This window comes from Ictidomys tridecemlineatus, chromosome 11 (genome assembly GCF_052094955.1).
Source record: "Ictidomys tridecemlineatus isolate mIctTri1 chromosome 11, mIctTri1.hap1, whole genome shotgun sequence".
NCBI classification, from domain to species: Eukaryota; Metazoa; Chordata; class Mammalia; order Rodentia; family Sciuridae; genus Ictidomys; species Ictidomys tridecemlineatus.
In genome coordinates this window covers 25,574,933-25,599,177 of record NC_135487.1, presented here as the reverse complement: position 1 = coordinate 25,599,177, position 24,245 = coordinate 25,574,933, and the positions used below count along the sequence as shown (strand labels likewise).

The 24,245-nt window shown below is 45.5% G+C and overlaps 1 protein-coding gene across 1 annotated transcript in view; it reads left to right on the top strand.

Moving 5' to 3' along the window:
* The first annotated feature begins 3,509 nt into the window (after nt 1-3,509).
* The window catches only part of Stk40 (serine/threonine kinase 40), a 44,583-nt gene continuing 23,847 nt past the window's right edge, over nt 3,510-24,245 (top strand). The window contains exon 1 of the mRNA XM_005317821.4: nt 3,510-3,706. The gene's annotated coding sequence lies outside the window, so the exon portion shown is untranslated. The remainder of the gene's footprint in view (nt 3,707-24,245) is intronic.

Genomic DNA, 24,245 nt, shown 5'->3' with positions numbered 1-24,245 from the left:
GGTTACTGCTGAGTCATTCTGCATATCACCCATACCCCTCTCAGGTGACAGATTTTTTTTTTTTTCTTGCTTGCTTTTCCCCAGATCATGTGAAGCAGAGTGAATCCTTGGGTCTTAAGTTAGTTGGGCCCAATTTGATCAAATGCAGCACATAGCTCCAGAGTTGCATTTCTCTGGAGGGTTTTTTACCTCTCTGGAGTCCCACCCTGGAAAATGAGCTTGGCTCTTGCTTTCCTTCAGTCCCTGAGACCTAGCTGACACCCTCTCTTCGGGGGGGTAGGGACCCATTTTCCACCCCAGACTCCCAGATCCTTGTCACACAGTTTTCTAAATATGTTTCTGCACAGAAATTCTTTTCATTCCTCCCTGAAGTCTGGCTTTTGGAATTCAGAAGCTAAAAATGGACTCTGCATTCTGTCATATCTTTCATTTCCTGAAGTAACAAATGCAGAGTAACCTGTGTAAAGGAAGGGCCCAGGGATATCATGGAAAATGTACTTCAAGATGTTATTGTCTCATGGAGTCTGCATGGTGTGCAACTCATCACCATGGCCTCTGCTAAAGCACATCCACATCCAACCTTCCTGTGCCTTCAGCCACTGTGGGGGCCTGGTTGATGTCAGAACCCCCAAGACTTCTAAGTCCTCAAGTAGCACAGCATGCCTTCCCTCTCCTCCCATTCCTGGGGAGAAGAGAAGAGTTCAGGGGTCTCTTATTTGTGGGGAGGTGACTACAAGGTCTCTGATGTAGCTAGGTGGGCATGCAGCTTACAGTTCACATTTCCCAGGGACATAGAAGAGATGTAACCTGTCCAGCTCTCAACATGGCGAGCTGGGTTGGACCTAAATTGGTCCAGTGAGTTCCAGAGTCTGGCATCCCCACCAGCAGGGGTTCTTTGAGTTCTCATCATTGTTCCGGAAAGACCTAGAGAGGGCTGGGGATATGATTCAGGGATAGAGCAACTCATAGGTTAACAGGCCCATTTTACGTATATGCAAACAGACTCAGAGAGATTAAATGGTCTAATCAAGATGAGCAGCAGAGTGGGGGTTTGAACTTAAGTCTGCTACCTTCAAATGCCATGATCTTAACTACAATATTATACATACTATTCAATTTCCCAGCCTTTTTTTTTTTTTTTTTGTGATGCTAAGGATTGAACTCAGGCCCTCTCATATGCCAGGCAAGCACTCTGCCACTGAGCCACATCCCCAGTCCTTCCCAGCATTTTAAAAAAATCTTTGTAGTTGTAGATGGATAGCATGTGTTTATTTTATTTGTTTATTTTTATGTGGTGCTAAGGATCGAACCCAGTGCCTCACGTGTGGTAGGCAAGCGCCCTATTACAGCCCCAGCCTTCTTCCTAGCATTCTTGACATCACACTGAAGATGATGTAGGAGATGCTTCTTCTGCCCACTTCAGTGGTTGTACCCAACCACAGTGTTAGAGCCATACCAGGCTTTAGAACTTGGCCCCACACCAAGGCCAAAAATTTGCAGGAAGAATGACTGGGGTTCAAAAGCCCCTGGGGTCAAGTGTCTCCTCCCTCCTTTGGTGACAAGCAGATCTTCCTATACCTTATTAAGCAACCATCTTGTGCTGTTGTGACAGGTGTCACTTTGTTACGGCAGCCAGTGATCCAGAGTTGGAAAGCCAGCAGGAACATATCACTGTGTATGTGTTCTGGCAATCTCCTCATGTTGGTGTCCTGATGACAGTGTTTCATTTCCTCTAGCTGGCACCTTTAGTTTCTATTCATTGCCTCCTCTCCTCCCCTCTTTCTCTTCCTCCTTCTCCTCTTTGTTAAAAATCCTATATTTTAAATCAGCTGAGAGTCTCCTGGGGATGGCGATGGTGGTAATAATGCCAAGTGATTCATCTAGCCATTAATTAGAGCTCTGGAAAATCCAAAACTCATTCTCGTCAGAGTCAAGGCTTCCGGAATCCCTAGGCTTTCCCTTTATCAGAGAAAGAAGTGTGGTGGGCTGGGGTTTGATTTCTCTGTACCTATCTTTTGGTCATCTACCTCACGGAGGCTCTGCCACTGAGATGAGTGTGAGCACTCCCTGGGTCCTGTAAGAAACTGTTTCCATAAATCACTCAGTCCTCACAGTGATCCTGTAAAGTGTTATCCCTATTTGGACAGTGGGAAGGTAAGGGAACTTGCATCTAGTTACCCAATTTGTAAGTGACAAAGAAGGGATTCAGATCCTAATCTTTTGGAATCCACCAGACTTGATTCAAATCATACCCCTGCGATTTTTAGCTGTGCATCTTTGGACAGGTTACTGCTCTTTTCTGAGTTCTAGCTTCCTCATCCTCATTAGATGCCTAATGCTGATGTCTCTAAAGTGCTTAACACAATATGGGGCACAACATGGGAGCTGCTCTAATTAGTATTGCTATTCATCCTGATCAGCAGCTCAGTGGACACCAGACATTCAGAGAAACAAAAGAAAGGGCATAATCAGAGGCAGTCAGACCTCACTCAGACCAGCCCTCATGTTCCAGGCAGGCATTGCCTGTGTGATGACAAAGGCACATACACATAAGTGCTTCGCCACACACCCAAGGAAAATCCAGCAGTGCACACAGGCTTGGCCACGTGCGCCTACATGTAGATTCAGGGTGGCCCAGAGAACAAATGGAAAGACAGCTAAACAATCACAAGCAGCAAGCACCCTGCTCACTTCTCTGAGACAAAGGAGTGGGGCTATAGCTGCTGTTGTTGCTGCCCCTGAGCCCTTCTAGCTGCTTCTGCATGCCAGGGGAGGGAAGCCAGGCTCTCAAAGGGCTCCGGTGAGTCACCAGCCTGATGCAATCCCTTTAAAGGGCTCATCTGCTAGTGCAAGAAGCTGATTCATGGAGGGCGTGGTTGCTGGAGGAGGAGGAGGAGGAGAAAGGGATTGAAACTATATCAGGAGGGGCTGAAACTGTAGCGGAAGGGAGTGAGGTTAAATGACTGGAATCGTTAATAGGAACTCTTCACTGTAAACCTTCCTAGTCTGACCATCCTCAAGGTTTCTACGGGCCGAGAGGCAAATGAATTGTGAGCATTGCGACAGGAATGCCTTTCATTGAGCCTAACTGCAGCGCTTTCCACAGAGTTGCAGAAGTCGAGAAATGGAGATCAAAGAAGGATCGCCTTTCTCTGATAAATACACAACAATTGACCGATCTTTCAACTGCCGGAGACTTCAACCCCAGCAGCACCAGTGTAGGGCCTGCGAGATTCTGTGAAATCTAGGTGGGGCGGTGCCTCCGTCCCAGCCTCACCGCACACTTAGATTGTGGTTAAATACCGCCCCTTGGGGTCTCAGCCTCCAATGGTCTCACAATCTTCGGCCCAGACCCCATCCTGAGCCAATCGTCAGTCCGATTCTGGACTCTTACGTGAAGGCTTCCGCCCAACGTCAAGATGGCGCCGAAGCCCAGGGCGCCGGGCCGACGACGCAGGCAAGGGGGTGGGGCGGGCTGCGGCGCGGGCCGGGGAGGGGCGGTGCGTCACTTCCGTTGTCAGGTGGCGGCGCCGCAGCCATGGAGGGAGGCGGCGGCGGCGGCGGCTGCTCGCGCGGCTGTGCTGGGAGGCGGCGGTGATCGGCTCCCACGCCCCCGGCCCGGCCCTGGCCCTCCGGGACGGAGCGCCGAGCAGCCCCGGCTCCGGGCTGCGGACTATGGGCGAGCAGCGCTGACTACCCGGGGAAGGTGAGGCCGGGGGTCTAGAAGTGGGAGCCGGGCGGGGGGTGCGTGTTGGCCCGGCGGGCCTCGGCGACTTTGGCGGTGGGACCCGAGTGACAGGTTGAAACCATCCGGGCGCGACAGGAATGGCAACAGCGATTGCCTCCTCCTCCACTGGGGGTCTGCTCTTCCCCGGCGGCGGGGGCGGCGACCTCCGGGAGCTTCAGTCTCCGCCGGAACCTTGGGAAGTGGGCACAGCCAGCCCTGCCCAGAGTCACTCAGCCACTGAGTGAAGTTTTAACCAGTGAGCGTTTTAACCCAGTCAGGTTTTCCCAGAGAGACGCCCTCGGCCTCTCCACGTTTCCCTTCTGATCCCAAGAGTGACTTGAAAGTTAGAGGACTAGTCCCCAGGGAGGACCAGCCGGGCTTCCTCCTGAAACCCTCACCCTTTGGCACCGGTATCATCGCTGCTGGGGAATTTTCGGATCCTGGGCGGCGTTGAGGTGCTAGTCACAGGTACCTGCTTGCCAGGTCCACGTTTGGCTGGTCTTCCCCAAGGGGAGAGCTTGCTGTGGTCAGTGTTTCACCTGCCGTGCAGGTCAGGCCCGCCCATTCCCACGCCACTTGGCCCCACCTTCCAACCAGTAGACAGGGGCATTCATTTTTCTGAAGGCGTTCTCTGCCCAACCCCACTCCCCAGGTTTGTTTCCCTTTTGTTGGCGGAAGGAAGAGATGACAGCCGCCTTCTGTAGCAGAATAGACTTTGCTCTGTTTCCTCACTGGAGGAAACCGGTTGGCTTTGCTTGGTTTTGAGAAACCATTGGGGAAGAGGGTAGTCATGCTGGGCTGGGCGCCTTTCCCACTTGGCTGAGTAGTTTTGCATTAGATAAGGAAGAGCAGAATATGTAATTGTAGGGCCCAGAGAATCCCTACTTGTAAACAGTGCTTGTGAGCTCCTTCAGCCCTCTTTCATGACCTCCCTCTGCCTGTTGTTAATGGATTAGATCTAGACTTTAGACCAAGGTAGTGGCCATTCATTCATTCCTCACAGAACAACAGGGTTCTTGCCTGGAGAGGCAAGTGTTGTATAATACAGTGGTTGAGTGGGCTTTGGAGCAGGTGTTACAGCGCTGGCCTGTAATTCTAGCAGCTGTGAGGACTCAGGCAGGAGGATGGCAAATTCAAAGCCAGCCTCAGCACATTAGCAAGACCCTGTCTCAAAATAAAAAATAAAATTGGCTAGGTATGTGACTCAGTGGCCTGGGTTCAATTCCTGCTACCAAAATAAAATTGAAAAGCAGACTGGGGATGTGGCTCAAAGAAGTTGGCTTTGGAACCACGCTTCCTGAGTTCAAATTCTGGTAGCTTTCTAGCTCTTTGATCTTGGGCACTTTGCTTAACCTCTTTGTGCCTTCATTGTTCTCATCTGTAAAACAGGGGTGATAGTATAGAGTTATCAGGAAGAGTTAAACATTAACACATGTAAAACACCTAGAACCCTGTCTGCCACACTAAGTAGAATTCAAGGCGTTAGTTGTTTCTATTTCAAGGAGCTCACAGTATAGATAAAGAAGACTGACCTTTAAAAAAAAAAAAAACAGTTGAAAGGTGATCTAAAAAAGCTAATAGTAGTAGGAGCAGAGTGCTGTGGGAGCCCAGCAGAGAAAGGTTAGCTCAGCCTGGGGTGTGGGACATGAGGTGACGAATACCATGGGAGGGCCTGGCAGAGGTGACTGTGGAGCCAAGACCAGAGGAGAGGAGGGGAAAACTTAGCCAGGTGAGAATGAAGAGGAAGGTGTTGTTCTGAGAAAGAAAGAAAGAGATTCATAGTTTATTCCAGGAACCTCTGATAGTTCAATATAGTGTAGAAATTGGCATAGTACAAGGTAAAGCAATATAGGTTGACTATAGGATACCACTTTATGCCCAGGTTACTGGGGAGCCCGTGAACAGCTTTTAAGTGGAGGAGTAACATGATTTGATCCATATTTTAAATAGATGTCCCTGGGATCCTTTTACAGGAAAAAAAGAAAGAGGAGAGAACTGATAGGCTGGAGCCCTCTTCAGAGACCACTGTGGGCTTCTGAGGGAGGAGTGTTGGTACTATGGTAGGGGTCTCTGCTGAGAAAGCAGAGATAAGTGGGTACTCCCTGCATGGGCCTGGGCTTCTCTGTCTGGTACAGAAGTACCAGCCTGCCACATGTGCCCTTCTCTTCCTGGGATTGCAGATCACTTAAACAGCTGGGTAGGTGAGGCTGACCGCTCAGATAGCTGGTTGTAAGGGATATATTTGCTCATGTGTGCCTTTAATTTGACCTTTGAGGAAGGCAGTAGATTGTAGTGGTTTATTTGGTTCTGGGTTCTACACTAGGGGTAACATTTTCTCCATGCCCAGCTTTCTCATCTGTAAAATAGGAACAATATGAGTACTTCCCTAGCAGGACAGTTGTAAGGATTAAGTGAGATGGTGCAGGTTAAATACTTGGTACTCATCAAATAGATGGTTGGTAAGTGTTAGCTTTTACTGCAGGCTGCTGGAAAGAACCTCTAGGAATTAGTTGAAGCAGTTCATGGTGACTAGAAATGTTTCCCACTGAGCTGTCAGAACTGTCCTGAGGGATCACAAGATCACAGAATTTTATTATATTCTTTCTGAAAAGAAAATCTATGGGGAGTTTACCCAGTCTGTATGGGAGCGGTGCAGATGATTCAGCTTGGCTTTTTAAAAGAACCATTTTTTAAAATAGAAGTAGGACTGCAGAGGGGGGAAAAAAACAAAACAGCATTTTAAAGTACACATAGGAGAAAATGTATTTAGAATTTTTCTGTGAGTCCCTACTAGTGACCCTTGTTTGGAACCTAAATTGGCATAATCAGGAAGCATCAATCACTTTGATGAGTCTGGTGACTCAAAATACAGAACCCCAATTGCATACACGTGAGCTGCCAAGTATGGCTGTCGTGTGCTGGGTACTAAGAGGAGGAGGAGGAGAAGTAAGACCCTGCCTTGGAGGAGTTGTATTCCAGCAGGGAAAGTGGGCACCTAACCCATAGATATTTGCACAGAGCTTGGTGAATCTGCTAGAAGTCTGTGCAGCATGTAGCGTGAACTAAGTAAATGGATGAAGAGATTGAAAACTTCAGAGAGTACTTAGAACTTGAACTGGATCTTGAGGAGTAAATAGAATTTTCTGGGAGTCCAAGAAGCACTCAGAGGGGGAGCAGTGTGGCACAGGTGCAACTGTGTGGTATTTTAGGAGCCACAGGGGTTATAGGCAAGCTGTAGAGGTAGGCAGGCACCATGCTAAGATGCTTGAACTTTGTATTCTGTTAGTGATGGATGTCTGAAGTGGAGGAAATACAGTATTAGACCTGTGTCTTCCAAAGAGCCCTCTGGCTGTGGGATGAGGATGGACTGGAGTCCCAGTTGGAGCTGGGCAAGGTGGCTCACACCTGTAATCCCAGAAACTTGGCAGGCTGAGGCAGGAGGATCTCAAGTTCAAAATCAGCCTCAGCAGATTAGCCAGGTACTTAGCAACTCAGTGAGACCCTGTCTCTAAGAAAAATATAAAAAAGGGCTGGGGATGTGGCTCAGTGGTTAAGTACCCTGGGTTCAATCCCCATACCCCCCCACCAAAAAAAAATTAGGAATTAGTTGAAGGCTGGAGGCTGTTGGTAGTTATCAGAGCAAAGGCTAATGGGGGCTTGGATCAGAGAGGATGGGGATGGGGAGGAGGACAGAGATCAGAAATGCTTGAGGGGAAATCCACTGGTCTTTAGGAGTATTTGGAAGTAATGGTTTTGGGTGACAGTGAATGATAGTGCAGTGATCTGGTGGCTCAGGGAGAAAATAATAGTCAGTGGAATCTGCAGCTCCATTCAGTAAGCCCTGAGCTTACCCCCAAGAGGAGTATCAATTGCAAAGTCCTATGGAACCCTGTTGAGCTTTGGGGCAGGTGTGCTGCTTTTGTCTGGGTCAGCACCTGAAGAAGGGCAGCTTCCCTTTGCCTTTTTTCTGTCCAGGTTTGACCAGAGAGTGAACTTAATCAAATTTCAGAAACTCCAATACAGTCAGCCCTTCCGTCTGATGATTGCCACCCTGATTCAGCAAGCTATAGCAGATGAGGGATCTGAACAGCAGCAGACCCTCAGAGGAGAGAGACCTTTGTCAGCGCCCCCTGTAGATGCTATTTGGAAAGAGACCTGGAGATTGGATTCACTGCCTGATGCTGGGTTATCAAATTGAATCCTGTTTCTCAGAACCATCAGGGATGTAAAAGGAAGCTGCCTCTTGTCCCCCTGGGTTCTGAGGGAGCTGGGAACTGTCCCTGAATCCAGTGAGGCTATGGAGAGTGGAACAAGCCTGTTGGAATTTGGGAGTTTTTCACAGGTTTTATCCTTGGGTTATGGTGTTAAATGAACAGAAAAGTCACCTGAAATAAGAGCATTTTTTTCTCCACCTGCTCAGATGATACTGTATCCTTGAAAGTGATTCTAGGCCCATAGCTGCCTCTGCATAACACCAGGTTCTGTAATGAAGAGCCAGGATGGGGAAAGTTGGTCTTTCTTGCTTTGATTTACTTACTGTCTTAGAAATGGTTCCATTCTGGCACATGCATGTACGTGTCTGGGTCATTTGGGGCCATATTTTGTCCCATCTTGAGTGTAGTTTATTCAGCAAACTCTGTTGATGATAAACATAGGTTATTTTCTGTCTTTGGCTCCCCAAAGCTGATGTAACTTTCTTCATACATATGAATTTATCTTTAGATATCTACATGATGCATTTCTAGAAGAGGGGTTGCTGCCCCAATTAGAATCTCTCTCGATTTTTTAAAAAAGAATTTCTAGGCATTCCATTTATAAGCTGGAGCAGCCTTACTCCCCCAGCAAGTATATCTCTACTCCCGGGTTGAATAGATGGGCAAGAGCCCAGTGGTGTTGGAGTGGTCACTGGAATAGGAATTGGCAAGAGCAGGACTTTTCTATGTTTGGAGCAAAGCTGATATGAGGTATGTTAAGGGGACAGCAGTACTTCTAGGGAGAAGCTCTGTTCAGCCCCTTGTAGATCTTGAGATTAGCATAGCCCAACATTCCATGGGGCTTTCGACTCCATTGCTGATATCTGCCATTTCTGGAGAGGAAGAGACCTGCTACTTTTGCAGCAAATATGTTGCTTCAGGCTTCAATGGGTTTAGGGTGTCTCGGTACATTCTAAGCTGACTCTTCCCCTGAGGTATTTGCATCTAAAGAAACCGGAAGCAAAACAGCAAAAAAGAAGGATCCCCACAACCATGAGATCCCTTGCTGAGTCCTCTGCAGTACTGTATTGACTCTGAGGAAGGAGGGCTTATCTGTGCTTTATAGAACAGCACAACTAGACTGAAGGGTTAAGTAGCCTGTCTATCATTACAGAGCTAGTGAGGACAGAGCCGGGACTTCCAGCCACATTTGTGCGACTCTGGAACCTGTGCCATTTTCTTCCTCCATCCTGACTAGACTATGGCCCCAGGGAGGTGAGTCCACATAGACTCTTGGATTCATAGAACTATGAAGCTTGAAAGGACCTTAACAAAGCTCAGCCAGTCCCTTCTTTGCCGAAAGAATGGAACTCCCACTGCCTAGAGACAAGTTCTTCCCCCTCCTGTCCTATGGGTAGTGGGTAAAAAGACTTTAAATCTAGTTTATGTAGCAGTTAAGGGCATAGGCAGACCTGGCTTCAGAATCCAGCTGTGCCACCTGCTAGTAGAGTGAACTTGAACAAATCATTCTAACCCCAGTTTCTGCTTCTATAAAATAGGTATAACAGGGCTGGAATTGTGGCTTGGGCTGGAGTTGTGGCTTGGCAGTAGAGCGTTGCCTAGCACGTGCGGGGCCCTGGGTTCAATTCTCAGCACCACATAAAAAATAAATAAAATAAAGGTATTGTGTCCAACTACAACTAAAATAAGTAAATAAATATTTTTTTTAAATAGACATAACAATCCCCATATCCGCTATAGTATTGAGGATTAAACACAGGGTGTTTTGTCTGTAGCTGTTTAGCCTAGCACCACTATGTAGTCAGGACCCTGGCCCCAGCTATGATGGGGCCCAGGAGATGTCATTGCTGGAAGATCTCTAAGTATCACCAAAGGAGCCTCCTGAGCCAGCTGTCAGCCCTTCTGCATGCCAGGTAGCAATCAGGAAGTTCCTCATAGAAATGTTTGCAAACTGCCTAGGAGAGTTGAAGCTGTCCAGGAATGTTGACCTTGACCTTTCCATCCTCATCTCCTGCATGGTACACATACATCTGGGGCACTTAACTTACCCTGTTTCTATGCCATATCCTCTCAAGTTGCCTTCTGTGAAGCCCAGCCATCCTTGATTCCATTACTGTGCTTAATAATTCTAATGAGTTCAGAAAATCTTTAGTTTCTCAAAAATTATTATTATTAAATTATTGCTATAGTAGTCTATGGTAAAATAGTCAAATAATACCAAAGAATATAAAATAAAACTCCCTCCTCTCCATGGGCCCCTAGTTCCATTGCCTGGAGGTATCCACTATTAAATTTCTTCTAGAAGTCTCCTTCACATATTTGTTTTAATCTGCTTTTTCGCTGCTGTGACTAAAAGACTTAATAACAACAGTTAGAGGAGAAAAAGTTTATCAGTTTCAGAGGTCTCAGTCCATAGATAGCTGGCTCCATTTCTTGGGGCAGGAGGTGAGACTGAACATCATGGAGGAAGAACATGAAGGAGGGAAGTGGCTCAAGACAAGATGATCAAAGCAGAGAAGAACTCCACTCACTGAATACAAAATATAAACCCCAAAGCCACGCCCCCAAGCCTACCTCCTCCAGCCACACCCTACCTGCCTTTAGTTACCATTCAGTTAATCCCCTCAGAGGATTAATACACTGATTGGGTTAAAGCTCTCACAACCCAATCATTTCACCTGTGAATGTTCTTGCATTATCTCACACGAGCTTTTGGTGGGTAACACATCCAAACCATAACAATATTCAAGGATATAGGGGTTTTTGTTTTAGTGTGTGTGGTACTAGAGGTAGAACCCAGGGCCTCATACATGCTAGATAAGTACTCCTTTTATTTGAAGACAGAGTCTTGCTAAATTGTCCAGGGCTAGTCTTGAGCTTGTAATCCTCCTTCCTCAGCCTCCTGAGTACCTGGGATCACAGAAATGTGCCACTGTGCCCAGTTTTAATATTTTAACAAAAGTAGGATCATATTATACATATAGTACTGCAGTTGCTTTTTGGGGATAACTTTATTATAGACATCTTTCTTAGGAGGTATGGACCTAAGACTACATAGCATCCCATTATTAGAGGAACATAGGTTTCCAGGTCAGTCTTGGTAGGTGGATGTGTGGGTGTTTTTAATTTTTTTTTGGTTTTGTTTTTTGCTACTATGCATGGTTCCATAGGGACCCTGGTTGAGCTCATTCTTTTTTTTTATTTTGATATATTTTTAGTTTTCAATGGACCTTTATTTTATTTATTTATATGCGGTGCTAAGAATCAAACCCAAGGCCTTACACATGCTAGGCAAGTGCTCTACCACTGAGCTACAACCCCAGCCCAAGCCCATTTATTTTTATAAACTTACTTGAGTATATCCCAGATCTGGAATTGCTGGACCTAGGCATGTGTATTTTCTTCTTTTTCATTGTTGGCTCTAGTTTCATTACATCTTCTGTGCAGTTTCTGAGCCTGAAATAGAGAAGCCCCCTCTTAAGACATACATTGGATAATAAATGTGCTCTCGCTAGTGTGTGTGGGATGTCTCATGGCCCTCAACATCAACCCTGTCTGACCTCTCAGTGGCTCAGAGCAGGTGGGGCTCTTACATGGGCCCACCCACATGAATGGCCAGCTAAGGGGCATTTGATGGTGGGGCCTGCTGCCTGCCTCTATAATCATACCAGGCAGCTTCTTGCCCTTCTGAGCAACCACATCCAGCAGCATTCCATAAAACTTCAAAAAGCAAACTGTATTGTTCACTGTCAAAGTTGTGAAATTTAATTTAAGATTTTTATAGAGGCAGTTAAGGAAAGGCAGTTTGTTGGCCCCACTCCAAATTCTCTTTTTCACAGGACAGTTGTAGTGATTTTTGCTGTTGAAAACAGTGTAAGAGAGAATTGTATGCACCGGGATCAGCCTTGGCTTTCCTGGGTGACTCTGGAAGTCTGTGATAGAAGGAAGAGATAACATTTATCTACTACCTCCTATATGCTGGTTTCTGGCAGTCCTTGGAGGTACCCTCCTCAGGGGCAGTGGTGTTCCTCTCTAAGTGAGGAGGCTTTTAGCAGAGAAGCATGTGTCCAGGCCATACAGTGGACAGAGAGGTGACTCTCAGGCTTAACCAGTCCATCTTTGGTTTCTTGCTGCTTTCTCCTACCTGATTTGGGAGAAATTTGGGCTGATTTGGGCTGTCGTGAGTAGCAAGACTTGAACTCCTCATGGGATCCTATGGAGGCCTTGTACCTGGGCTGAGTCACCACATAAAGCAATGACTGATATTTTGAGCTGAGGAGCCCCTGAGTCACATGCTCATGCCAGGATTTCCCTTGTTGCAATCTTCTAGCCCAAGGAAGTGGGAGCAGGTTGGCATGACACAGGAGAGACTTGCTTTGCTATCGCTGCACATGACAGAAGGCTGCTGCAGAGTCAAAGACCACCACAACTTTTTTCCAAGCCACTGTGCTTGGCTGCTTCCCCAGGCTGCTTCTCTAGATGGGGAATCCCAGACCAGCACAGCTCAAGAAAGAGCTATTAAGTCTGTCCCTTCCTCCTCTAACACCCACACATAGTGACAGATATTTGTTGTCACATCAGCTGCTTCCGGAGATAGGGAGGAGGGGTGAGCTGGTGGCAGGGCTGGTAGCATTGCCCTGGATCCTGTTTTGGTGGCTATTAAGTGACTGCTAGTAAAGTCCTTCGCCCCCAGGAGGAGCCAGCCTATCAGCATCCCCAGGGACTGTTTTCTTTTCCTTTTTTTTTTTTTTTAATATTTTTTAGTTATAGACGGATGCAATGTCTTTATTTTGTTTATTTTTATGTGGTGCCAAGGATCGAACCCAGGGCCTCACGTGTGCGAGGCAAGCGCTCTGCCACTGAGCCACAACCCCAGCCCCTAGGGACTGTTTTCTTATTTGGCTGATCTTTTCCCCAGAAGAACCTGCAGAGAGATCTTCTGTCCACCTCTGTGTGCACAGCCCCAATGCTTTTCTTTAAGAATTCTTCTGGGGGCTGGGGATGTGGCTCAAGCGGTAGCGCACTCGCCTGGCATGCGTGCAGCCCGGGTTCGATCCTCAGCACCACATACCAACAAAGATGTGTCCACCGAGAACTAAAAAATAAATATTAAAAAAATTAAAAAAAAAAAAAAAAAAGAATTCTTCTGGCATTCTCTGAGCAAGGGACCTTTAGCTTCCAGACCCTCCTTGTACCCTTCACAGAGGCCACAATGGAGCCCAGTGGGGACTTCCTCAAGTCACTGGAGTAAAGAGGGGTATGAGAATGATTACATAGTCTCCTGGTGTGGGGCTAATCTATGAATCCTGTCTCCTGGAGGAGACTCTGAGCTGGTTCCCCAAGCTGCAGACATAGGGCTTTTCAGCCCCTTGTGGTCTCCTGGCCTGCTGTACTCAGCACACTGGAATTATTCTGAGGAAAAGCAGCCATAGAGGACAGGTCTGGTGTGGATGTGCTGGGAAGAGCAGGCTGGGCACAGGGCCCTCTTTGTGAGCACCCCTCCTACTTCCCACTGGCTGAGTCACTTCCTCTCTGGCTGCTGCAGGTACTCTCCCACAAGCCTGGGAGCAAAGCAGCTTCAGGGGCTGGGATTTACCCTGTGTACCCAGAAAACTCTTGAGTAGAAGCCCTGGTTCACTTGTAACCCCCCGGGCAGTAAAGCCCAGTGTTTAGAGAATTATGTGGTATATATTCTTGACAAATTGGAGCTATGCATATCCTGAATTTTGAAAATGAACCAAATCATTACTCTGGGAACAGTGAAGATGACAGCACATGCACCAATCTATGTCATCAGGGAATCCTGGTTGAAGTCAGAGGATTGCTAATCCTCCTCTCCCTCCACCTCCCCATCCCCCCAGCATCTATCCTGAGCACAAAGCAAATGGCTTCCAGTGGTTCCTTCAAGCTACCAGGGAGAGGATTCAGGCCTCCTTCAGCAATGGCTATCATTACTGAATGACATTGCCCTGTAACAGTGTCTCCTTCCAGCCAGGCTAGCAGGAGTAGAAGAGAACAGGCCTCAGGGAACCTCCTTGATTCCAGGCTTTGCTTTTTCAGTAATAAAGGGGGAAAAGTTGTGAGAATTAAAGAGAGAATAGTGAAGTGGCACACGCCTGTAATCCCAGATATTTGGGAGGCTGGAGCAAAAGGATCACAAAATTGAGGCCAGCCTATCTCAAAATAAAAAGGACTAGGATGCCAGGTGTGGTGGTGTGCACCTGTAATTCCAGTGACTTGGGAGGCTAAGGTAGGAGGATAGTGAGTTCAAAGCCAGGCTCAGCAACTTAGCAAGGCCCTAAACAACACAGTGAGACCTTGTCTCAAAATAAAAAAAAAAAAAAAGGGGGCTTATGTTGTGGCACAGTAGTTAAGGACCCTGGGGTTCAATCCCCAGTACCAGAAAAGAAGAAAAAAGAGGGGGAACCAGGATGTGGCTCGGTGGTGAAGTGCTTGCATATAGCACGTGCAAGACTGTGGGTTCCATTCCCTGCACCATGCAAAAAAAAAAAAAACTAGGAAACCCCAGGAATGCTTTGTGGCAAATAGAAGGTACCCCTAAAATGGAAGTTAAAAGGCTAGGTGCCTGGAAAGATTTGCCACAAGGGAGGTCTCCTCAAGTGACTTGAACCCATTATATGCCACAAGGGAGGTCTCCTCAAGTGACTTGAACCCATTATATGACCTCTTGATTTATCTTGCTTTTCCCAACTGGCGCTTGGATAACTGGTTCATGGTTTGAAGCCCTCAAATCTGTGAACTATGAATTTTGCTTGGTTTCTTGGGTTGAGTGTGGATAGAGAATGGGTCTGTAGGGAAGTCCTTGATCCAGGTAGATGCATCTACATGTGAGCATTGAGGTGCAGTGAGGGTGGCTTACAGAGTGCTTGGGTCAGAACAGGTGGGGGTTGGCTGTGGGGAGGCGGTCTTGGTAACGCAACCTTTGACCTAGCCCTTTGGCCAGAGAGGCTCTACAATTCCTCCTCCAGAATGTCATGGCCCTTCCCTTCCCCACTCACCTGCAGCTTTCCAGTTTGGCAGCCCTCAGTTTCCAGAAGTGCAGTTTGTTTACAGTAGGTCTGGAGGGTGCTACCCTCTCTGTGGTTGATATTCCTAGAATTATGCAGGCTTAGGTGGAATGGGAATAGTGGCGAAAGCAGTGTGGTCATGTAAATAGAATATGAGACTCAGTGATGGAAAACCTGTGTTCATGTCGTCTCAGCTTTCAGTAGCTAGCCAGGTGACTTTAAGTAGGTCTCAGTATCTTTAAACCTCAATTTTTTCCCCTAGAAATGTTTGTATGTTTGGTGAGGGTGTCCATTATTATTAAATATTTGTGAGTGCTTTGAAAACTATAAAAACATGTACAAAAATTAGATAGTTAATGTGGGCCTCCCACATGGACTCTTGAGTCTGAAATTCACCATCCAGAGAGACTCATTGGGAATTGATGAGGTTACTGGCAGCCCTCCAGCATGGAAGGTGGTTTGTAAAGCATGGGTCCATGGGTTATCTTAGTTGGATCACATATTCAGATTCACATGGCTCACCTCTAGTCTTCTCCTGTCATTCCAGATATAATGAGAGTGGTAGGAGTTTTTTACACCAACAGAAGGACCTTCACACCACAAACCTAGAGTTGCCTAGAAGACCTGTTGCTGGTGTGAGTGGTAGGCTAGGCTCTCACATTCGCACATCTTTCTGTAGGAAGGCAGATCTTTGTGCTGGTTGCAAAAGGGGTGTTCTTATATCAGGGGGTGGTCTGTCTCTTCTTGGGTGAGGAGTTCTGCACAAACTACGTGTGTCATGAACAGGTTTGGTTCTTCTGTGGGGGTGGCTCTCCAGCAGCAATCACTGTTTAAGCATTGGTGATCAGCCCATTTAGACCCTGTCCTGCCCCATGCATTTCTGACATGGGACTTTTCCTCATTAAACTACCCAACATTAATGCAACCCTTGTCTGTAGCTGTGATGCCCTGCCTCTTGCCATTAGCTGACAGACATTGGCTAGCTCAGGGTAAGAGACAGGGTATCAGATGTACTTTCTCTGGTCCTGCTCAAGCCTCTGGTGTCAAGGAGGGCAGAACCATATTTTATATCTCCTTATCCAGCTGTTCCTATCCAGTAGAGGCTTTAGTGCCTTCTAGATGCATAATGAACAGTCCCTCAGTCTTCTCTTTAAGCAGTTTATTAGACTCTGAGAAAGTAGAGACAAATTGAACTTGAGCCTTCAGAAGCCCACCACCTGGAATGGAGGATCACAAATAAACCAATGGTTACAGCCCAGTAGGAGAGGACAGTGGTGCTGTGGTTCTCTGGGAATTAGAGGAATAGCAGCTGGCTCTGGCAAGCAGCCTTCTTTGAAGACCTGCTGCAGAAGGTGACAGTTCAATGAGGATTGGAAGGAAGAGCCAGCCAGAGAGAAGGGCAGGGCAGGGGTGTCCATGGCATACTTAGGGACTCATGAGTCATTTGTTGTGGCTGCATACAGTGTACATACATGAGCAGTGATGCAGGGAATGTAGCCTGGGTCTGACAGGTTCACTGAGGAGTTTAGGTTTTTTTCCTGAAAATCATGGAAGCCCTTGCAGGACCTCCATGGCAGACAGACATACTACAGCCTGTTGAAATCTGTCCAGCTAAAATGGAGTGGTTCCTGCGTCCTTCCTGATTAGCCTAAAGGAGAGCAGCGCCCCACTGTCTCACACCTGGTGCAGAGAAACCCTTTTGTTGTTGTTGTTGTTGTTGTTTTTTAAAGAGAGAGCGAGAGAGATAGAGCGATAGAGAGAGAGAGAGAGAATTTTTTTTTAATATTTATTTTTTAGTTTTCGGCGGACACAACATCTTTGTTTGTATGTGGTGCTGAGGATCGAACCCAGGCCGCACACATGCCAGGCAAGCCACATCCCCAGCCCCAGAGAAACCCTTTGAGGATGTGAACACAAAGACACCTCAAGGTGGTGAACCTGGAGATTGCTTGGAACCCTCACTTTTTTCCCATTCCTTTATGCTAAAAGATTAAAATTCCAGTTCATGCCAGCCTGGCTCTTCCTACCTAGTATGAGGTTCCAGATTTTGCCACTATGGCTATGCATCCAAGGGTAGACTCCCTCCCCCCTTTGGGGGGAGTACTTTTATTTTTTATTCTGAGACAGGGTCACCCTAAGTTGCCAAGGTTAGCCTCAAATTTGTCATCCTCCTGCCTCAGTCTTTCCAGTTACTAGAATTACAGGTATTTACCACCATGCCCAGCAGGTAGGCCCTTTGCACCTGTACATTGGGTTTGGAGAATTATTCTAGTAGGTTGGACTTTCTCTTCTGCCTCTGAGTGCCTGAGAGTAAATTCCAGACAACATGACCCTCACCTCTAAATACTACAGCATATATTACAAGGACAATCTAAGAACAAGGAATTCTATGTAACCACAACACAATATTCAAATTCAGGAAATGTAACTGATACAACACTGTTATCTGATATTAGATAATATTAATGTATATTCAGATTTTACCAGTTGCTTAATCGTATCCTTATAATTTTTTTTTAAATTTTTATTTGTTGATAGACTTTTTTATTTTATTTTATTTATTTATATGTGGTGCTGAGAATTGAACCCAGTACCTCACACATTGCAGGCAAGTGCACTACCACTGAGTCCCAGCCCCAGCCCCCTTATAATTTTTTTTCTCTAGGATTACCCCCGTGCCTTTACTTGGTATATGTCTTCAGTCTCCTTTAAGGTGGGATAGTGTCTTAGATTTTCTCTATCTGACATTGATGTTTTTGAAACATATAGGCCCATTTTGATAAATATACCTCAATTTATTTGTCTAATCATTAGATTCAGTTTTTATTATTTTTTAGGGGAAGGAATAGCATAAGTAATAGATGGATCTGTTCAGCACATCATATCAGTAAGCCCATGATGTCATTTTTCAATTATTGGTAATATTGATTTTGACCAGTTCCTTCAGTTTACAGCTTGCTTTTTTCATTTGTGGTGTCTTTAAACTCAGTGAATTTCACAAATCTTTCAATCAAATGGGCTCAATTGTTTTGACAAATGCACACAGTTAGAAGCTATTTCTTTAAAGAATAAAAGTTTTCAAGGCCTGGGGTTTGTGGCTCAGTGGTAGAGTGCTTGCCTAGAACATCTGAGGCACTGGGTTCAATCCTCAGCACCCACATAAAAGTTAAAAAAAAGATATTGTGTCCAATTATAATTAAAAAATACATATTTTAAAAGATAATAAGTAAATAAAATAAGGTTAAAAAAAAAGAATAAAAGTTTTCCAGGTGCCAAAAGTAGTTTGGAGGTGCAGGATCCCTGCCTTTGGTAGATAATGTCAGAGGTAAAGACTAGAAGACAGAAGGCTGCACAGCTTAGGAAAACTTCCTTTTTATTGATTGATTGATTTTTGTTGTTGTTGTTGTTTTGGTACTGGGAGCACTCAACCACTAAGCCACATCCCCAGCCCTTTTTATATATATTTATATTAGCTGGCTTTAAATTCGCAATTCTAATGCCTCAGCCTCCTGAGCTGCTGGGATTACAGGCGTGGACCACCATGTCCAGCTTATTGATTGATTTTTTTTCATAACCAGGAAACCTAGGGATGAGGTTTGGGACTACTGACAGGGACAATCTGAATATTGAAGCTGTTGGCTTAGTGTTACCTTGCATTAGTTCTTTGCCTTCTAGCAGGCTTTGACAGCTGCTGACAAAACATTGCTCCCAGCTGTTCTTGTCCACACACATGCAAATGCACGTTCACACAGCGAGGAATTCACTGGGATGGGACCATAGTTTGTTCCTTTATGAGGACTGTCCCTGGACTCTTCCTACATTGTTTTGGCTTACAAGGACCTCTCAGTCTCTCCAGAAACCAAGGTTGCTAAAAGGATGCTAGAATGAGGTTAAGAGTAGTCCTCTGTACATGTGTAGGCCCCACTGCTGCCTGTCATGTTTGCTGAGGGAAGGGGATTTGCTCTGTTCTGTGCCTGTGTGGGGACCGTGCTTTTGGTCCACTTCTAGGTAAGTGGTTGGACCCTCCACACGCTGGCCAGGCTTCAGTTGCCTTACAGTGGTTGAAGCTGAGGACAGACTAAGCTGGGTAGGACAATGATTATTTCCTTAGTTTAGTACCATCTTTCTTTGCAGTCCACGTCTCTTTGAAGATAATATCCATGAAGCCAAACAATGCTTTGTGTCAATGTGTTACCTGGCTACCCCACCCAACTCTGCTGTACCCTGGCACACTGTACCACCAGACTCTGGGCATCTGTAGCCTTAGAACCTTTCTATGTCTCTACAGCCTGGCTGGGAAAGCCAGGCTCACATTGCCCATCTACTTTAGATGACCTTAGCCCCAAATTGATAGCTAAAACTAGGCTTCCCCTACTCACACATGCTATGGTAACTGTCTCAGAATTGAGACCTTCTCATGATGAGACCCACACTCCTCAGGCTTGGAAAAGCACACAGAAGCCAACTCCCCTCCCCCCACCCGCCATTGTTGCCTCACTGGTCTTCCTGTTAAGTTTAGGTTCTAAGGAGATTGATGCTGACATGTGAAGATAGAACAGGGAAGAGTTGACTTGTTCAAAGCTCTAGATACTTTACTTCTAAGCCAAGACACTGAGCAATGAATGCAGGAAACAGCAGGCACCTGAGCTAGGCTGGGCAGGACCCTTCACTCAAGCAGGAGGAGCAGCTATCTCTGAAGGGGCCAGGGCCCTAAGTTCTTGAGACCAGAGTATCCAGAGCTGAATCATCACACTGTGTAGCCAAGATCCTTGCAAGCAGACCTCCCCATGGGAGCATCTGTGAACCACTTGCAGGTGTGTCTCTGAAGGGACACTTATTAGGATGATTTGAGGGTGGGGAACATCTTTCCTGTGCATCAGTGGGTGCGGGGGCAGGAAAGTGTGTCCCCAAGAGCTTCATCTTTGCTCTCTTAACTAGTGAGCCCTGCCCCCACATCTTCCAATCTACTGAGCTTGCCTCTCCACCATGCTTGCTTTGCTTCCGTCAACTCTGGGTATTACGAAAGGGTATTCAGGAAGGGACGCAGCCTGGCTACCTCTTCCCCACCAGCACCTTCTCCCTCTCCCTGCCCATCTGTTCCCATCCTTCTGTCTGCCTGTGTCTTGGAGCAGTTCCCGTGCCATTTGCTTGAGTTGAATCCTGAGTGGGGTAGGTGGGGTCGGTCTGAGCTCACTCATTGTCTGGGCTGCAGCTCTTCCTGGCAAACTGTCGTCTAGACCATGCGTAGGATGTAAAAAGCTTCTACACAGATGTGATGCAGCTCTCCAGTGCTCTCCAGGGAACCAGGAAGAAGAGGCTCAGCACCCCAGGGAAGATGGAATCAGAATATGTGATACCATTTATTTATTACCAGGGCAGCTTAGGACAAGCACAGGACTGTTAACCCTGGAAATAACTCTCACAACCATGGTGCACCTGCTGAAGTGCAGTGCTTTTATTTATATATATAAACCCATATTTATAAATATATATGATACATGTAGATATATATACACACACATATAAATACATGCATATGTATATGAGTGTTTTTTCTTTATAGAACTTTTTGAGGTTCGGAATTTTTCTAGTGGTGCAGAGAGACTTTAAGCATACAAACATACAAATAAATACATAATTACAAAATGTGGGAGGTGCTATGAAGGAAATGACAGAGTACTATGAGACTAACTGGAATCAGGCTTCCTTGAGGAAGTGATAGTTGCTTAGGAGTTAGCCACACAAAGAGTGGGAATGCTGGGCCAGATGTAAGACCGCCCAGCTGTATGTTTCTAGAAGCAGTTTCATTCTTCCCTGTTTTTTAGGTCACATTCAGACCTAACTGGCTTCTACTCATCTGGGGACTGCTGAACCCACTGAGTTAACCACTCTTCAGAATGAAGCGGTAGCTCTGCTCCCCAGTAGCCAGTTCAGAGAACAAATCAGAGCTGATGGGAAGGAAGCCTGGTAGCTTAAGCCTACAGTGCATGGAGTCATCTCTCCTGCTTTCCAGTCACTGCATATCATTAGTCTTCTGGGGTTTGGATCAAGGGCCAGAACAGCAGCATGTGAGGATTTGTCCCACCTCTTGAATACCTATCTGTTCTCAGGATAGGGGAGGTCTTTCAGGAATATCAGTAAAAACAAACTAAATGAAAAGACAAAAATATTTACATAAAATTTAACCTTTTTATATTCAGAATAAGTTTAAAGATGAAGGAAAAACTGCATTCTATGTCAGTTATAGCCTTAATATATAAAGGACTCTTAAAAACAATAACATTCATAGACATATAGCAGTAAAAAAATGAAGAAAGAATATGAATGAAACCAATGTGATTCTATAATATGTACAATCAGAAAAATGAGAAATTAGGGGCTGGGGTTGTGGTTCAGTGGTAGAGTGCTTGTCCTAGCATGTGCGAGGTGCTGGGTTTGATCCTCAGCACCACATAAAAATACATAAAATAAAAGCACTGTGTCCACCTACAACTAAAAAAATATATTTTTTTAAATGAGAAATTATGCTACATTTATACATGATAAAGTGCATAAATGTATTCTGTCATGTGTAACTAATTAGAACAATAAATTTTTTTTAAAAATATGAAGGAAATTCACAAAAGAAATAATTCATACAGAGGCTGGGGTTGTGGCTCAGTGATAGAGCACTTACCTAGCATGTGTGAGTCCTTGGATTCAATCCTCAGCACCACATAAAAATAGATAGATAGATAGATAAAATAGAGGTATTATGTAAAAAAGAAAAGAATACATACAACTAGTAAGCATGTGAGATATGTTAATCTCAGAAATTATTAAATGTGAATTTTTTAAATGATAGACTTCTTTTTTTATTATTCATCGTAATAGTAATTTTTAAGAGTAAGAAAATGATCCTGCACAGGTTCTGGGACTCTCCCCGACACAGTTGATGGGAGAAGAAGTTGGCATGACTTTCTTCTTTTTCTTTTCCTTTTTTTTTGAGGTAGGTAATGGGGTACTGAACCCAGGAGCACTTTATCACAGAGCTGCATCCCTAGACTTTTTTACTTTTTGAATTAGGGCCTTGCCAAATCGCTGAGGCTGGAGATTGCAATTCTCTTGCCTCAGCCTCCTGAGTTGCTGGGATTACAGATGTGTGCCACCGCACTTGGTAGCACAGCTTTCTTGAGAACAGCCTGGTGTGGTACACATCATAAAATACCTTTAAAAATGTGTACCCATTTGACCCTCAAGTCTCACTTCTTTGAATTTATCCTGAGAGAGTTAAGGATGCAAAATGTATACTTGTATGTGCAAGACTGTTAATAAAAAATAATAATGGAAAGAATATGAATGTCCATATTGGAAGAGGCCAGATAAGTCATAATATATTTATACCAAGAAAACTGTAGCTGTCTCACATGATACCATAGAAGAATATCTTCTTTGGGGAGTTTTTTACATTTGGTTTGGTTTTGGTTTTGGTACTGGAAATTGAAGCCAAGGGCACTTTGCCAATATATATATATATATATATATATATGTAATTTTTATGCTAGGAATTGAACTCAGGGGCACTCAACCACTGAGCCATATCCCCAGCCCTATTTTATATTTTATTTTGAGACAGGGTCTCACTGAGTTGCTCCTTGCTTTTGCTGAGGCTAACTTTCAATTGACGATCCTCCTGCCTCAGCCTCCCGGGCCACAGGGATTACAGTAGTAATCCTGGCCAACTTTTTATTTTAAGATGGGGTCTCACTAAATTGCCCAGGCTGGTCTCACACGTGTGATCTTCCTGCCTCAGCCTTCTAGGTAGCTGGGATTACAAATGTGTACCACTGTGCCTGACTATCAGGGTGGGTTTTGTTTTGTTTTATTGACGGCTTTATTAGGATACTATAAATATCATGCTTATAATAGGTGGGAGAAAAAGAAGCTCACAAAGTGGCATTACAGTTCATGCAAATTGTTGTAATAATGAAAGAGTTTTTTTAATATTAGTATACACACAGGAGAAGTCTGACTGAATGTTAACAGCAATTGCATGAGTGGTGAGAGGACACTTCCTTGTTTGTTTTCTGCTCATCTGTGTTCTCTAGTGTTTCTACAGGGAACATCAATTATTTTTATGTGAAGAAAGAATTTACGGGAGAATGTTATTGTTCTGGGCCCTTTGGGAAGGGTGGCGGCTACAACCCTAATGTGGCCATCTGGTTTCTCTCTCTGGGCCCCTGATTACCACTCCCTGCCTCACATTGGAACTACAGTAACACAGACTACTTGGAACTTGTTGCTTTTGTGCCATTTCTTATCTCTGGATTTGCTCACCCAGATCCCTCCTCTAGAGGGCCCTTGCCCCTTGCCTGGCACACCCCTGATACTTACTCAGGGAGATGTTGCCTGAGTCCTTGCCACACTGAGCAGCCTGTGAGCCCTGCCTTCCTCGTGTATACTTTTCATTGCTCATCACCTCTGGGCTCTGCTTTCCTGAGACGTCTGACTTTCTGAAAGAAACAACTCTTTCTTTGTTGTTTTTAAATCCATGTCGAGAGGTTGTTGTCCAGAAACTAGAATAAAAGGGCTCCTATGGCCCCTTTTATTGAACGCCTGGGGGAGAAGGGGATTATCAGCAAGTCAGTGACCAGTGAGCTCCAGTGGTGCTCTTCACCCGACTTTATGTGCACAGTGTATTTTTTTCCCTTTAATTAAAGAGAAAAAAATTCATTTCTTATTATTTTTTTTAGATATACATGACAACGTATTTTGACATTTTATACATACATGGAGTATAACTTATTCTGATTAGGATCCCATTTTTGTGGTTGTACATAATGAGGAGTAATTAAAGAAAAATTTAAAAGTAGGAGAGGGAAGAGGAAGTAGACCCCCTCACCCATTGAAAACTTGGGTGTTCTTTCATTTCAGAGGAGCTCAAATTTTAGGTGGGGAAGTCCTCTGGGCTGTACTCCTCATCCTTCATGGGCACAGGTGTACCCAGCCTCCTGTATAACACACCATTTCCTAGGGCCCATGCCCCAGCACTCCTCAGACATGGCCCAGGGAGTGGGCACCATGGACCCTCTGGCTGTATGTTTGTGGAGGCAGGCCTCACCATGGGCCAGGTACTTTAGGGCTGGGTGCAGTTGGATGGGACTGGCTCCCCTCGTGTCTGCCTGTGTTGTCTCTCAGGCTCCTCTTTGGCTTTGTCATCTCTAAAAAGCCCAGATTCCTCCTCTGCATTTCACCAACCCCTTTGCATCAGGCTGATTCCCCAATTATGTGGCTCCT